Source organism: Carlito syrichta, unplaced genomic scaffold, assembly GCF_000164805.1.
Source record: "Carlito syrichta isolate Samal-C Ts95f unplaced genomic scaffold, Tarsius_syrichta-2.0.1 Scaffold47086, whole genome shotgun sequence".
Taxonomy (NCBI): domain Eukaryota; kingdom Metazoa; phylum Chordata; class Mammalia; order Primates; family Tarsiidae; genus Carlito; species Carlito syrichta.
In genome coordinates this window covers 72623-83245 of record NW_006991182.1, presented here as the reverse complement: position 1 = coordinate 83245, position 10623 = coordinate 72623, and the positions used below count along the sequence as shown (strand labels likewise).

Below are 10623 nucleotides of genomic sequence, written 5' to 3'. Positions count from 1 at the left end.
GGCAGAGGATCGCCAGAGCCCAGCAGGTCGAGGCTGCAGTGGCCGGGAGCGGCCACTGCACTCCAGTCTGGGTGACAGAGTGAGACTCCAACTCAAAAAAAAAAAGAAATGGAATATATATTGAGATATACATTTTTAAAAATCAGCTGAAGTTATATAGAAAGAGACCATGAGTAGTGCTTTCACAGTAGTACCCAGACTGGACAATAAATTACATATTATTAATGTGTGAGGAAGAAAACAAGACTGCATTGTCTGCTCGAACAGAAAACCACCACATGAAAGACATCAAATTTCTATTGCACATGTATCAATAATCCTGCAATGCATGTCAGTGACTGTTTCACACGTTTTCACACATTAGAAATATATAAGATATAAAATTTTGACTTTTTGTCATAAATAAGCTCCTCAATGTTCAAAATTCCATTATAAGCCAAATATCATTACAATAAAATCACCGGTTCCAACGCTATAGAATTTAATATGATTTGTTTTTCACTATTTTGTAGAAAAGTGTGGTCAAGTTGCTAGTAGGTGATCCACAAGATGTCTCAAGTGCAAAGGGTTAATGGTTAAAATGTTCAGAAAATGTGTAGATTATGCAATACGTCTTTAACAGGTCAAAGAAATTTTGTAAAAGCCAAATAAGTTGTCTTTCAGATTCTTAAACAAATAAATAGCCAAAGAAATTTTTAAAACATGCACAATGGCAAGACCTGTCTCTACAATAAATTTTAAAAATCTTCTCCAGGAGTGGTGGTGCCCGTAGTTCCAGCTACTTGGAAGGCAGAGACAGAAGGACCGCCTGAGCCCAGCAAGCCGAAGCTGCAGTGGCCATAAGTGTGCCACTGCACTCCAGCGTGGGCCGACAGAGTGAGACTTCACCTCAGAAGAAAAAAAAAAAAACTTCTTGACACAAACAAACATCTTAGAAAAACAGAAAAGGTTGGCTATATCTCTAGAAAAAAAGGTTGTCATATCCAAAGAAAACTGTGTGGCTTGGAAAACAGATACCCTTTGGTACTTTCCAAATTTTGTGTCTTGTCGAGGCTGTGGAGAAAAGAAAACACTCCTTATACTGTTGGTGAGAATATATGTTAGTACAGCCCCCCTGTGGAAAGTAGTTTGGAGATTTCACAAATAACTAAAAGCAGATTTACCTTTTGATCCAGCAATCACACTACTGGGTATATACTCAAAGGAGCATAAATCAGTCTACCAAAAAGAAATCTGCATGTGTATGTTTATCACAGTACTAACCACAATAGCAAAAACATGAACTCAATCAATCTAGGTGTCCATCAACAGTGGACTGGATAAAGAAAATGTGGTACATATACACCATGGAATACCACATCCATAAAAAAGAACAAAATCATGTCATTTGCAGTAACATGGACGCAGCCAGAGACTATCCTTCTAAGTGAATGATGAAACAGAAAACTGAAAACTGAATACTGCATGCTCTCACTTCTAAGTGGAAGCGAAATACTGAAAACACACAGCTATAAGGATGTGCACAATAGACACTACAGACTCATAAAGGGAGAAGAGAGAGAAGGAGGTTGAAAAACCACACACTGGGTACACCAAGCCTACAACTTGATGACTGCTCAACAGAAGCCCAAATCTCACCATCACGCAATATACCTACACAACAAACCTGTACATGTATCCCTGCACATGTATCCCCTAAATCACATACATATATTTTTTTTAAAAACATGAACTTGTGAGCATACAACCTTCAAGTAATAAAAAATAAAATTAAAATTAAATCATTTAATTCTTAAAGTTTATAAAGAAAAAGGTGACACAGATTTTACTAATTCCATTTATATAAACTCTCCAACATAAGCAAATCTATAGAGACAGAAAGCATATTAGCAGTTTCAAGGAAGAAGTATAATTGGGACTAACTACTAATGGGTATGGGGGGGGTTTTGGTATATGCATTTAAACAATGGATTTTTTGTTACGTGAATTATATCTAAATAAACAGTTATTAAAAAACTCTCAGGCTGTGCCAGGCATGGTGGCTCACGCCTATAATCCCACCACTTTGGGAAGCCAAGGTGGGAGGATTGCTTAAGCCCAGAAGAGACCCACCTAGGCAACAGAGGGAGACCTTGTCTCTACGAATACAAAAATTAACTGAGAATTGTGGTGTACACCTATAGTGAAACCTGGACTCAAAAAAAAAAAAAATTTCAGGTTGTTAAATTCAAGTGAACTGATATGCTAAATTAAAGCTGTCACTTACAGCTTTTAATATAAAGAGGAGGATGCTACATCACTATCCCTGTATAAGTGGGTCCGTAATCTTAATCAAACTCAGTCATTTATGATCTTCATTATCATTTAAAAGGCTAACTTTGCCTTTCATCAGAGCTATGGATAAACAGCAAAAGAACTTGATCTGGATCTTACCTCTTCTTACAAGATTAGCCATACAGCTTCCATTCTTAAAATATCTGTTAGCCTGTGGATAATATATATTTTAAAAGTCAAGACTTCAAGAAGGTTGACTTTTGTTTCCTATTATAATTAGAGATAAAAATAGAAAACCACTTCCTAACTAAAGCACTAGTATCCAGAAAAGATGGGAAATCAAAAACATCTCTCTCTGACTTGGAGTTTATTTTTAAAAGTTAGATAAAATTTAGGGTGATTATTTTCAAAACTGCCTCAAACTTTTAGGCATGAAGTTGATTGGTTTTCCAAAACTAACACACTTAGGCAACACCTATCAGAGATTAACAAAACAAAATTAAACAAACTTAGAAGTCACAAATAAGGTGGCTTTGTAAAACACTACAGCTTAAAAAACTCACAAATACCTCTATAATTCAAACAATGCAAACTCCTAATACTGTATTTAACCATAAAGTCAAGATTTTGTTATAAATCACCAATTATGTAGCCCACACCTGTAGTTCCAACTACTTTGAAGGCTGAGGCGGAAGGATCACTGGAGCCCAGCAGGTCAAGGCTGCAGTGGCCAGGAGAGTGCCATTGCACTCCAGTCTGGGCGACAAAGCGAGACTCCAATTCAAATAAATAAATAATAAATCACCAATTATTTTTGTGACCAAGTATGCAAAACATTCTTAAGTGCATTTAAATATGACTAAAAAAACAAGTAAGTGAAAAAAAAATATTGTGAGCCAGGCATGGTGGTTAACACCTGTAATCCCAGCATTTAGGAGGCTGAGGCGAGAGGATTGTCTGAGCCCAGGGGTTCATGACCAGCCTAAGCAAAATGGCAAGACCTCATCTCTACAATAAATCAAAAAATTAGCTGGGCATGGTGGTGCACACCTGCAGTCCCAGCTACTTGGAAGACTGAAGTGGAAAGATCGCCTAATCCCAGTAGGTTAAGGTTGCGGTTGACTTGAGTGTGCCACTGAACTTCACCCTGGGTGACAGAGTGAGACTCCGACTCAAAAAAAAAAAAAAAAAAAAACAGGTTGTAATTATCTCAAACGTATGAATACACAAAAAGGTTCAGAATTTCTTAAACATTTTCTTTCCATAATGATAAAATCTTCAGATCATTACAAGTAAAGCCAGGGTAGAGAAAATTTAACCAATGCTTTGAAAATGACAGGTTTTTAAAGATTAATCTGAGATATCAAAGATCCAAATAACAGAAGTTCAGCTTAATAAAAAAATTACAGACTACTTTTGTTTGCATCAGAATCTCACTCTGTTGCCCAGGCTTGAGTGCAGCAGCACGCTCACAACTACATCCTCAACCTGCTAGACTCAGGCGATCCTTCTGCTTCAGCCTCTCAAGTAGCTGGAACCACAGATGCACACCACCATGCCCAGCTAATTTTTTTTTTATTTATTGTAGAGATGAAGTCTCACCAAGTAGCCCAGGCTGGACTCATATGCTTGGGCTCAGGCAATCCTCTTGCCTCTGCCTTCCAAAGTGCTGGGATTACAGGCATTGAGCCACAACATGCAGCCTACACTAACTTTAAATACACCCATTTTGGGTTTTTCCTTTTGCCTAAGAAAAAAATTAAGCGCAGAGAAGTGGCATTGCCCTATTTCAACTCTGTATACTAGCTTCTAATATAATATAAAATGTAACAACATGCATGAAGGAAAAAAGAACTGAAATTTACAATTTGTATAAAGCCTGTTTTTAAAACTCTACTAATCAAGTTAATCCATTAGTTAATCAAAATGACATCTCTATCTTGAGCCATAACAACTTACTAGTTTAAGAACAAGAAATTGAATTTCCATTCCACATTAATCTAAGCACAGATTCTACTTCACCGTAAGCATATCCCTATGATGTGGGGCTACTGTATGAATTTTCTAATCAAAGGGCAGTCAATTCAGGATATCCAGCAGTTTGACACTAAGACCACTCAAAACTTTATTTTTTAATGTTTTACTTTTTAAAGATGTGGGGTAAGCTGGGCTCGGTGGCTCAGCCTGTAATCCCGCGCCTTTGGGAGGCTGAGGTGAGTGGATTGCCTGAGCCTGCAGGTTCAAGACCCGCCTGGGCAGGTGAGACCTCATCTCTACAATAAATCAAAAAATTAGCCGGGCGTGGTAGCACGTGCCTGTAGTTCCAGCTACGTGGAAGGCTGAGGTGGAAGGATCACCAGAGCCCAGCAGGTCGAGGCTGCGGTGGCCGGGAGCGGCCACTGCATTCCAGTCTGGGCGACGGAGTGAGACTCCAACTCAAAAAAATGAAAAACAAAAAAAATAAAAAATAAAGATGTGGGGTAAATTTAGGGTTAGGTATACAAAGGTTTATTATGCAGGTACTCTTGTTAAAAGTTTAAGAGAACCTTAAACCAACTGCAAAAATCAAATGTACTTTAGGAAAGGCTAGTCTACTCATGAAAAAATTAATCTCCTTCTAGCAACATTCTAAAAATACTATAGTGAACCAATAGCTTCAATGAAAACCACAGTTTTGGTATACTTGTGTGTATCTCTCTCTCTCTCTCTCTCTCTCTCTCTCTCTCTCTCTCTCTCTCAACACACAAAAAAATTCCAGCTCAGTTTCTCAACATCAGGCAATTAACTAGATAAAATAACTATAACATTGGCAGTAGTGGAAAAGTGTGGGGGGTGCCTCATCAACAAGGGTACCAGCATAAAGACCACTTGTATACCTGACCCTGAATTGTACCTCACATTTTTAAAAATAACTATAACAAAGAGCTCAGAAAATAAGTTTAGCTGTGGACGAGAAAATATTCTCTAACATTCTGAAACATCACATCGGGAGAGAGAGAGAGAGAGAGAGGGAGACACACACACACACACACACACACACACACACACACACAGGCTTTCAGAGAGAATATTTTCAGTTAAGAAATGTGACAAGTTCCATAAACTGTTACAATTCCAGAGTCCCTACTCTAAATGTCTTCTTAGTAATAATCTCTTTAGGAAATGTTTAAGCTTTCACAGAGAATATTTTCAGGTAGTAAAGTGACAAATTCCATAAATCGTTACAATTTCAGAATTCCTATCCTAATGTCTTTTCACCAATGATCTCTTTAGGAAAAGTTTAAGTACTAAAATGACCTTCATACAACTCATAAAAGACACTAGTTAGTCTAGTAGGTTGTTTCCTAATTAAACGATTTATATACTGTGCCCCCAAAAAAGAACCAAAAAAATCTTTTTTAACAAGTCAAAATTCCAAGTTCATACCATTACTTTAAAAATGCAAATATTCAGGGTGCAGTAGCTCACACCTGTAATTCCGGCACTTTGGGAGGCAGAGGCTGGAGGACTGCTTGAGCTCAGGGGTTCGAGACCAGCCTAAGCAACATGGCAAGACCTTGTCTCTACAATAAAGAAAAAAAAAATTAGCCGGGTGTGGTGGCACACGCCTGTGGTTCCAGCTACTTCGAGGGTTAAAGTGGAAGGATTCCCCTGAGCCCAGCAGGTCGAGGCTGTAGTGGCCACAAGCGTGCCACTGCACTCCAGCCTGGGTGACAGAGATAGACTCCAACTCAAAAATAAATAAAATAAAACTCAAATTTTAAGAGAATGAGTTCAAATTTTAGTATTTACCAATACACACCAGACCCAGAAATTTTTAATTTCTTAAAAACAGAATGTGGTTATAATCAGAAAATGACAGCAAATGTTGGCAAAGAGTGAAACAGCCAACTATTTTTTCTGCTGACATATAATCAATTGAACCAACTATGCTCTTAATCGCTTGTGACTGATTAGTTCAATTTTAACAATTAAAGAAATGGTCCTTGTTATTTAATAGTAAGTACAGACAATATCCTAGGCATCTCGGCATCACAAAAACCTTCTAGGAGAAATCTCAAACTATTATCTGAAACACTTTAGGTTTTAAGGCTCAGAACTGCACTTGCCTAAGGGTAATATCCCCTTCTCTTTCCAGATACCATTCATCATGGCTGGCTTGAGTATTTTCTATTTCTAAGAATGGACCCTTAGCTACAACTCGGGGCAAGCTCTAAGTAGAATTTGAAGAACTAACTTTTATGGCAAAAACGGACAGTAGTGAAACGTGGAGTAAATATGCCAAGGTACACAAGGCACGGAATTTATTCAATTCCTTAGCTTATGTTTTCTGTTAAGTGGATCCAACCCACACAAACGCTGGAATAAAACCCTAGGCTAAAAGAAGCACTAGTGCTGAGCCGGTACACTTGGAAGTAAAAGGGTCTCCCAGCCTTCCCGGAAAGGAGTCGCCGTCGACTATTTACACAATCGCCGCTTTTCAACTGCAGAGGCCAGCTGGCCAAGAACCACGTGAAAAAAAGCCGCAAGGAAAGCTCTTCCGGGGAAGAGTCCGGAGAGATCACGTGGCGCCGGCCGGAACCTGGTGATCGCTCGGCGAGACCTAGCCGCATTCTGTTACCGTGGAGACTACAGAACCAGCCACTCGGCCCTCCCAGGCCAGTCCCCTTCCCAGCAGCCGTCACGCCGCCCCCGGGCACTTTCCCTGCAGCCCAACCGCGGCGTCGTGCCCGAAAAGGAGCGGAGCAGGCAGTTTACCAGGGACGCAGCCGCACAAGCCTGGCGAGCTCTCCTACAACACCCACAGGCAGCGCGCGGGTGGGCTCCAGACTTCTCAAGAAGACCCACGTGTTTGCTCCGGCGACGCAAGCCTTGGGAAAGTGGTCTTCCCTCAAAAGCAGTGTGCTTTGGTTTCTCACGTTGTTCTGCCGTCAGCAAACACTCCTTTCAGACCACATTCACCCGTCCCTACTTCCACCCTTGCCAGATAAAGGAGGCAGTTCCAGGTTCAAAAGGCAAGGCAAAAATCCTCACAGCAATATACTACCACTTTCCACTATCGACTCAGTCTGAAACGATCCCTAATTTCTCCATAATCTTCGCGCGCGCACACACATTGCTCAACTTTGGTTGCTGGTGCGCTGAGATCTGCCTGCGTCCAAGACACCTTCCACTGAGAGCAGAGACCTACTTCACTATTTCACAGAAACGGGAAACCGTATAAACAGAACTAGCCAAAGACTGCCCCACAGAGGGAAAAGAAAAATAACACCTGCTCTTCCCACCTGTTTCCCCGTCCTCATTTCTGCACTTACGAACCACCGGTCCTTTGTTTACCAAGTTCTCACTCCTATATGGCACACTTCCTCGCCCTCCTTTATTTAGCTCGCGGTCCTGCCTCAAACAATCTGGAAATTACATGCTAGAAGAGACGTTTGCACAGGTGTCAAAACGCTGCCCCCAGCTCCTTAGAAAAGCGACGCCCGCACCGTTTCCCTTGGAGTTTCGGAATCCCGAGACCTGAGCTCTAAACTGCACAGCGCCCAAGCACGGCTCTCGACCTAGAGCCCGGCACCGGCCTAAAAGTCGTCACGCGGCTCGTACCATGCGGAGCGGCACCCACGCACGCGAGGGCAGGGCCAAGCATGGGCGCTTCTCACCCCGCCCGCCTCGTGGCCGCTCTGTCTGGCGTCGATGTTCCCAGTTAGTTCGCTGCGCGATCGCGGAAGTGAGGCCGGGGACGCGCGCAAGGTGACATGCGCAGCCTCGCTCAGGAGACCATAGGCGCGCGCCAAAGGCGGCCCAGCGCAAGGCCCGGCCTGGTCAGGGCGTGCGAAGATCGCTCAACGGAACGTTTCTCACGCCGTTCAAACACACAAGAGCTTCAAACTCTCAAAAACTCCAATCGGGCCATTATTAAGCGACGCCCTCCACCCAGGCCCGAGAGTTACCGTGCGGGGCGTGGCTGGCCTCACCCGGAGTCCTTCACATCCCGCTGGGGGCGGGTTATTCTGTTCGGTTCGCACACCGTGTGTCCGCTCCAGCTGAAGAGCCTGCGCGCGCACCGGACGTCCACGTCACCGCGCACGCGCTCCTACCCGCTCGGAGCCCGCCGCGCAGGCGCAAGAGGAGGCGCGAGCAGCACTTCCCTTGCCCCTCCCCCAACACCAGGAGTCCAAACGGCCCCAGAGCAGCGACAAGACCCTTGGGACCCGCCCCCGGAGCTGAAGCCGCTGCCTTTCCGGGCCCCAGCAACTCAGAAAAGCCTACTGAAGCTTCTAGAATCAAGAAAGACGCGGCAGGAGAGAGACACATAATTTCCTCAGGCTTGCACACGAAGCCTTCGTGAAAACCGTGAAACCACTGCCCGCCTGGCCTTTCTCCGCTGTGCTTTCCACCCTTTCCCGCGGGCTCTTCGCCGACCCCGCCCCTGCCGCGCCCAGCCCCACCCACACGGGGCTCCGCAGACCCCCTGGCTTCACGAGCCCGTCAAATGAATCCCAGGTCTTCCTGCCCAAACCGCGGTGGGCTTGGATAACGCCAGAGCGTCGGGAAACCTTGAAGGAAAGACCTGGAGAGACCCGTGGTCGAGTATGCAACATCCGCGACGGAAGAACACTAGCAAAATGGGGTGGAAACCTAAAGATTCATTCCGGTGTTGGAAAGAGAAGAGTTGCCACTAAGTTGCCTGCTATAAAAATGAAAGATGTCTTGATAAAACAGTAGAACAGGAAATTTGCACGGGAGTGTTATCTGAGCTTTAGTGCCTTGATCCTGTGCAATTTTGGTTTCTTCAAGACATTTTAAGCTATGAGGTGCAAAGAAAATATTACTGAGTATTATGTGTCAGACAATTGATGAATTAAGTCGATGGACAATATTTCTCCCAAACACCAAAAACTAGTTATCTTTCTCCTTCTCTACCTTTTACCAACTGTTCTTTCTTCTGTGCTGCTAACACACCAGTAAAAAGAGCTGTTTAAAGATAGAAAAGAGGCAAAAAAGTAGGGAGTAAGAGAGCAGAATTTGTGGTCAATAATCCAAAACTGCTTTCTTTCACTCTCTTATAAGAAATGTAAACCTACTATGTAAACCGACATACTTGTGACTTAATACAAAACACTGAAGGAGAATAAGAAGACTGAAAGGAACGCACCAACAGGAGGAAGCTTAACCAACAAGACTGATGTGACCTACTTTTCATTTTAGGATCTTCTTCATTTTGCTCTGCCTGAGGGGATATGTGACAACTTGGGCAGAAACTAATGGAATAGTCTGGACAAGAAATTGTGTAGGCTAAAGTTTACAGACTTCTGAAGTCATTCTGATGGCCCCAATTCGGCCACTGTCAGCAAGCACATTCAAGATCCTAGACAAAATTGAAAAGTATCAGTTTAACTTCCTCCTCTTCCCCAACACCCAAGAACCTCTTTCCTACAAGCAGCCATGTAAGAAGCTTACACCTCATCCAAGATATGCCTTCCTCTCAAAGCTTCTGAGGTTTCCTCATATAAAATTTCCATTTTCTGAGGCAGAAATAAAATGAGTGTTGATTTAGCATTAAACAATTTGATCCTAAAGTGTGATGACTTGTTAACAACCATGTATCCCAAAAGAGACAAGTCAACCCAAATGATATCTCCAGTTGGGAAACATATGAAGACAACTTGGGGAGAAGAAGGGGGATGCTTTGATGTAGCCACATCTACTTTAGTGATCCAGTTTGGGTTTACCAACATGCTGGTACCAAATAACCACCACTTATTTTTTTTTCTTTTTTTTAAATTTCATTTACTTCTTCAAGTCACCATTTAAATGGTTACATTCAACTTTTAGCATAGTGTTTCTCAAACTAAAGTTGATTGTATTTGGCTCCTACATTTGGCTACATAAGAGATGTCCTCCTTTAAAAGGCATCCTTATATAACTCAAGTTTCAAAAATGCCAAGCTGACAGCTAAAGTGATGTTCCTCAGTTTCACCTTGCTTTTAGAATTCTCTCATTTCAGTTATCGTAGCTCACTTTATTGGTATAGCCTAACACAAAAATCATTGCCTTGATTCTCTTTGGCTGAACTTTCAAGATTTTACCAAATATTAAGGGGAAGAACACACCACAGAGAGGATGTGTGGAATATAAATAGTCTGGCCATAATTTTGATCCTAGCTACCCGGTTACCTACATACACACTAGGTTATAAGAGAGGATTCTTTTTTTTTTACAAAAAGTCCTTTACTAGCCAACCAGAAAAGGGTATGTCCAAAGCAGAAGGGGAAAAAAAAGAAAAAATCATACTAAATAATACACAACTTCGTCCTCGTCTACCATTTTGTTCTATAAACACAGACT

The 10623-nt window shown here is 42.3% G+C and overlaps 1 protein-coding gene across 2 annotated transcripts in view; it reads right to left on the bottom strand.

Annotated features, from left to right (window-relative positions):
* The window catches only part of MGA (MGA, MAX dimerization protein), a 107329-nt gene extending 98989 nt beyond the window's left edge, over window positions 1-8340 (bottom strand). For both annotated transcript variants that reach the window (XM_008048432.2, XM_008048426.2), the window contains exon 1: window positions 8226-8340. The gene's annotated coding sequence lies outside the window, so the exon portion shown is untranslated. The remainder of the gene's footprint in view (window positions 1-8225) is intronic.
* Between the last annotated feature and the right edge of the window lie 2283 nt (window positions 8341-10623).